We start from the raw sequence: 7,136 nt of genomic DNA, 5'->3' as shown, positions 1-7,136 counted from the left end.
TGTTGAATGAATATTGATATATTTACATTATGGAAATTTATACAATTGGAAAGATGAACTAAAAGTAACAATAAGTAGGCCAGTAAATATATAGGAATACAGGTGTTTGTTACATTTGAAAGGGAAAGATATATTTGGATCATCCCAAAACCATATCCCACCCACAGTTTCCCTGTCCTAAATCACTCCAAAGGCAACTAGAGAACACACCTATCATCAATGGCTTACAGGGATTATTCAGAGAAATCATTTACTCTGTCCTACCTTGACAATTCTGTGGAAATTTTATAAGAAAATACTACCCAAGCCTCAGACCTATTTTAACCTGGTTTTATTAAAGAGTGACTTTACTCCCTGTGCTGTATAAGCACTGTCCTTCAATGAAAAGAAGTCAAAGGTGTAACATATGAATTTTGTCTTCAATTTGACTTTTTATTACATGTGAGAACTGTCAAAAGCATAAGCGGTTCTAGATCATACAAAAAATTTGTAAAACTATCTTCATATGAGCTTGTCATCAGGATAGAAAGTATCATATGCACATTCTTAAGTCAGTGGAGTTTTTGATGTTCTTATCAATTGTCACATTTCTCAATATTGCCTTAAAACAGTTCAATTTGACTTTTTATTACATGTGAGAACTGTCAAAAGCATAAGCGGTTCTAGATCATACAAAAAATTTGTAAAACTATCTTCATATGAGCTTGTCATCAGGATAGAAAGTATCATATGCACATTCTTAAGTCAGTGGAGTTTTTGATGTTCTTATCAATTGTCACATTTCTCAATATTGCCTTAAAACAGACATGGCACACTGTTTTTGTGAAGGAATAGGTAGTAAACATTTTGTCTCTCTGGGGAAATCTGTCATTGAATTAAAATAATTAAATGAATAAATAAATAATAAATAAATCTGGAAATATAAGACCTCCAATCTCTGCATTGAAACTACATATATGTAAAAATATGTTCCTAAATCTATTAAGCTGATTCCTTGTCAATATGGAGGACACATTAATGGAGGACATTAAGGCACATGTCAGTGCATTATAGACCTAATCAGTATTGCTGCTATTTTCTAAAAATAAATTTCATTGGAAATTTATCATGTTTATTACACTGCAACTACTTACATGCCATTTTCTTTTTCTGTTTATTTTTATTTTTTCACATTTTCTCATATCTATATTTGAATACACACCAAGTAGAGATAAAACTGTGAATGTTGTAAATGCAGAAACGATTCCCCACTCCCCCAAAATATCTGTGACTAAAGTCACAGAACACAAGAGAATGTTAACTTACATCATAAATGTATTTTGCAAATGAAATCATAATGAAAATAGCAGAATATTTTGGATTGTCATGTTTGGGCAATGACAATCATGATGATGCTTCTCAGTGAAAAAAGGAGACTCTGAGGGGGCATTCAGGATGCTTTGCTACAAGAATGAGTGTGGTCTGCAGACACTGCAAAAGCAAAAGAACCAGTTCTCTGGAGTCTCCAGAAGGAAAATCTACCAATGTAGTAAGTGAAATCTCTCAATGGGGTAGGAAGAGTTATTGTATCTTATTGGGTTTGTGACTATCTTTGCTCTCATCAATGAACCTGTCGCAGACTTGGTATTTCCACAACTATTGTCCATATTTTTGGTAACTACTAGGTGGTGACAATTTGCTATAAGCCAAAACCTCTTAAAAACTGGAGAAATTAGGCTGGAAGAAGGCTCGGTGATTCAAAGCACTCGCCAGTCTTCCAGAGGACCCGAGTTTTGCTCCCAACACCCATGTCAGGCAGCTCACAACAACCTGTAACTCCAGCTCCAGGGGATTCAAGATGGTCTTCTGGCCTCTGTGAATTCTGCACAGATGTGGCACACACAAACACAGAGAGATGCACATACATAAAAATCAAAACAAATCTTTTTCAAACACTGGAGAAGTGTCTACAATAATGAAGTTCTTGTAATTCAATATGATATGTTTCATAGTTTCAAATTCCTAGATTTATGTGCTATACTGAGAATTGAATTTCTCATTCAAAATAATGTCTTATTGGTGCCTTGCTCATCATATAGGTGTACTATATGGGAGAATTGCTGTTTTATATGTAATACTGGATACTCATTGCCTTTTGAGAATTAAATTAGTAATTTTATAATCAACATCTAGTAACTTCACTTTTAATGATCATGTTTTCCAATAAGCATAATGAATCACAGGGAATTTGGCAGGTTAGGTGAGGCTTGAGCAGATGACTGCAGCTAGAAAATATTAGAACTAAGAAGAAAGTTAGCCTCTTCATCATATGGCCACACTCCATGTCCGTAGGCTCAGTTTATATATTTTGTCTCTCAATAGGACCTTATGCATATTGTGTAAACAATTCCCCCCAAAACTTTTGAAGACAAGTTGCTAAGAGCACAAACAAGGGGTAGTGCACATACTTCAGACACAGGACTTGGACCAAAGGAACTGGAACTGACCTGGAAGCCACCTATCTGAAGGCTAGCTCTCATAGTTTTGGAGAACACTATGCAAACTGCTAAGAGAGAACATAAATCAATGATGAAACCCCACCTTTAAGGCCTAATAACCCCCAAAATGAACAGCAGTGCAAACTATATTGGATCAGTGGTGGCACTTTTATCTTGGGGGTAATCAACAGATACCAAAATGGACTTAAAGTCCACTCAGTGATAGAGAACTCGTGTGGTACTGTAAACTTAGTCAAATACACATAACTTGAGAAGTCATATATCTCAGAGAAAACCCTAAGACTGTCACAGTACTACCCAAATGTAATTTCCTGCTAGGTGCTAAATATGGATCCTTATATTCGCAGACAAGTATTCCAGTCACCACTCATCAAAGAAGATTCTTTTGCAATGGACAGAGACTATTGAGAGCTCCACAACTGACCACACATAGAAATTAAGTGTCTGTGAAATGCCCAATCATAAGTGATACACCTACAATGGAATCTGTACACATAAGATTCATGAAACATAGTAGAACAAGGGGTACAGAGAATACTAATTCATCTCTCATCAATGAAGCTCCCTCATGCAATGGAGGGTAATGAACTCAGAGTTCATGTATTTATTGTGGAAGAGGGAGCAGAAAGATTGTAAGAGCCAGGGGAGGATGTTGTGACCATTTGAAAATAGTGTCCTGCATTCTCATGGAATCTTGTTTATATGGACTTACAGGAATAGTGTCAGCATGCACAAGACCCATGCCAACTCAATTAGACAAAAATACAGCATAGACCTGTGGAATTAGGCAGCAGATCCCAATCTTAGCCAAAGAACTATTGGGCAGATGATTACTACTGGATGAGGAAGAGCTGATCTTCTTTTAGTGAGTGACTCTAGATAGCCTGAATAGACACCAGTGAATGAACTTGCACTGAGGGACATTAGGTGATACTGACTTGACTCGATAGGTCTTAAAATAAGTGACAGAATGGATTAAATTTAGTAGGGGAGCTATGGGAGGGTGCTGAAGGGGAAGAAGGTATAAAGGATTACGATGCTGTGTATGAAATATACAAAAATTCAATTCAAAGAAAAGAGAATGTAAGAGCCAGAGGATAGGAGAAATGCTGTAAAATGCCATCTTCTGGACAAGGCATGTCTGTTTCAACCATCAACTCATAACATCTGTGGTGACTGGCACAAGGCCTGGACAAGATGAGAGAGGGGGTCATGAAGTCCAACTTCTGTTCTTTATTATTTCTGCTACTCTACCAAATTAAGGTTTTATTTATTCTTGCTTTCTTAGTTCCAAGAACTTCAGCAATTTGAGATCATCATGTAGGAAAATAATTGTTAAATTTTGTCAAACACCTTAATATTTCTATTTGGATGATCATATTTTCTGACCTTTTTCCATTGATTTGCACGTGTTGTTCCATTCTTGCATTATTAGGATATATCTCTCTTTATCATGGTGAATCATATTTCTACTATGATTCTGGGTTCTATTTTGTTGTACCTTGTTGGGGATTTTATATCTTGTGGTTTTATCTTTTTGTTATTGTGTCCTTATCTGGGTAACTGTCTTCATAGAATGTGTTTAGAACTTATTCCTCTTCCATTTTTTTTTAAAATAATTTCAACAGAATTGGTAATAGTTCTTCTCATGCTTCCTGAAATTCAGTACAGGAGACTGATCTTACCTTTTTTTATTTGAGATGTTTTATTATATTATTGATTAAATTTCTTCATTTGTTATTAATCTGTTCATATTTTCTTATATTTTTCGTGACTCATTTCCTATACGGTATTTATGCCAAGTAATTTGCCCACATATTTTAAGTCATTAAATTTGCATGCATATCCCTGATTATAATAATCTAGAAGATCCTTTGCATTTCTATATTACCATTTGTAATGTTACTGTCATGCATAATTTTATCTTTTATCTTCTTAGTATGATGTTTTGCTTACTGTTTAGAAGAACCAACTTCCGTTCTCTGTTATTTCTGATGTTCTACCAAATTTAGGTTTTATTTATTATTGCTTTCTTAATTCTAAGAGATTCAGCAATTTGAGATCTTAATGTAGGAAAATAATTGTTAGAAGCATTTCTCTTTGTATTGCTTTTGCTGCATGCCATTTGTTCAATTACATCAAGAATTTTTTTTGATATCTTTTTTGATCCATTGGTTTCACAGAAATAGGGGTTTTTATTCTTGTCTATTTGTATAGTTTCCAAAGAATTTTTCTACCAACTTCTACTTTATTGCATTGTGGTTAGAAAAGACACTCCATATAACTTCAGTTCAAAAAAAATGTTGAAACCTGTTTTGTGGCCTATCATATGATCTGTCCTGTAGTAGTCTTTGGGTACTCATTAAAAAGTATATATTCCATGGCTGTTGGATAGGATAATATATAAATGTCTTTTAGGGTCTTTTGGTCTCTGATAAAATTTCACTTTGCTATTTCAGTGTTGATTACCTGCCTGATAAATCATCCATTGTTGACAGCAGGTTGTTAAGGCTAGCAAATTTTACTGTATTGACATATCCCACCCTCTTTAAATGTATTAATATTTGTTTTACGTATTTGGGTTTGATACCAGGTTTATATATGTGTTTGTAATTGGCATCTCAAAATTGAAATTCCTTATATCTTTTTAACTTATGTTGATTTAATATGTACTTTATCCAAATGAAAAGGTGTCTCCACTTACTTTCATCTCAATTGCATTTTAATGGAATATTTATCCTATTCCCTAGTTTTCACACTGTTGTTCTAAAAGTGAGATGCATTTCCTATGAATATTTAATCCCTACCTCCCACTATCTCTCTTTTTTAAATATTTTATTTATTTTTAATTTTATGTATATGCGTGTATTGCCTGCATGTATTATAAGTGCACCCATGTAATGCAATGCCTATGGAGGTCAGAAGAGGGCATCAGATTACCCTAACTGGAGTTATACTCGGTTCCTAGCTGCATGTGGGTGTTCAGACTTGAACCCAGGTCCTCTACAAGAGCAATCAGTTCTCTTAACTGCTGAGTCATCTCTCCCCACTTCATCTCTTAAATCCATTCAGTGACTCTATCTTTTAACTGAAGAATTTAATCTATTTACATTTAAGATAATTATCCATAGGTAAAGTCTAACTGTAGTAATTGTGTGAGTTGTATCTTAATTTTACTGTAGTTCCTTTCTCTCTGGTTCTCTTGCAGTGTTCCTTTGTTATCTAAGTGGTTTAATCTGAAAGTGTGTCTTGACTCAGTGCTTATGATTTTTGGTATTTCTTCTCAGAGGGTTTCATTTTGTGGTTACCACAAGCTTACAAAACTATGGTTATAAGGTATTTTTAAAGTAGAGCAACATATAGAGTATATGACTAATATATAATGCTATTTATTACAGTTATGTCTATATAATTACTGTTACCAAATGTTTTATGAATGTACGAATTCTAGTGTGGGTTGGAGCCTGGGAGGGTGCCAAAGGGGAAGAGGGTATAAAGATGATTAAGATATATGTGAAATACATAAAAATTCAATTAAAAACTTACTTTTAAAAGATATAAACTTTAAATATATTTTTAAAGTAAAAATTAGAGCCATGAAGCCGGTGTGGTGGTGCATGCCTTTAATCTCAGCACTCAGGAGGCAGAGGCAGGTGGATCTCTGTGAGTTCAAGGCCAGCCTGGTCCATATAGTGAGTTCTAGGACAGCTGGTGCTACAGGGAGACCCTGTCTCAAAAAGACCAAAAAAAAAAAAAATTAGAGCCATGAAATGAAAAGTTATTAATTAATGAATTAACAGTAATTGGAAATAGTATGAAGCAATTTTTAGTGGAAGGAATGTGTCAAGTTCCTTTAACGTGCAAGTATAATAGTTTTCAAGAATTTACAGAACTCATTTATTTACTTTTGTTTTTTGACACGAGAAGTGGCATGTGCCAATACTTTACAGGAAAAATTATTCCATAGAGAGTTCTATATTCCTTCCCTAATCTCCCAGAACTTGACAATAAGACCTTATTGCTGAAGAAAGGACATACTTTGGACACAAGATTTGGAGCTATGGAGCTGGAACTGACCTAGAAGCCTCTCTGAAGACTAGCTCTTGTAGTTTTAGAGAAAACTATGCAAGATGCTAAGGGGAAAATATATCAATAGTCCATCCTGGCTGTAAACCTAATAACCACAACATCTGGCCCTAACTCTATTTGTGTGGTAGTGGCACTTTTATCATCTAGGAGATAATCAAGAGCTATCTAATTGAATGTAAAGCTCACTGGGTGGCATTGTAAATATAGGGAACTACACATGGGTGGAGAGGTATTAGGTCCTAGAGAAATCCCTATTTCTGTTATATTTCTAGTCCACTGAAATTTCTTATTGTATGCTAAATATAGATCCTTATATTTACAAGAAGAATCCCATACACCACTCATGGAGCATCTTTTTGCAACAGATGGAGTTCCACAACTGGACACATAGAGGATATATGTCTGAGAAAGGCCCTAAATGACACATCTGCAGCGGAACCTCTACACCTAAGGCTCATGGAACATAGTAATAGAACAGGGGTTAGAATGAATACTGATACATCCCTCAACTCACCCACGAAGCTTCCTCATACAACAGAATGCAATGCA

Source organism: Nannospalax galili, unplaced genomic scaffold (genome assembly GCF_000622305.1).
Source record: "Nannospalax galili isolate Female #2095 unplaced genomic scaffold, S.galili_v1.0 scaffold327, whole genome shotgun sequence".
NCBI lineage: Eukaryota > Metazoa > Chordata > Mammalia > Rodentia > Spalacidae > Nannospalax > Nannospalax galili.
The sequence above is the reverse complement of the archived record's forward strand: the minus strand, read 5'-3'. Positions refer to the sequence as shown.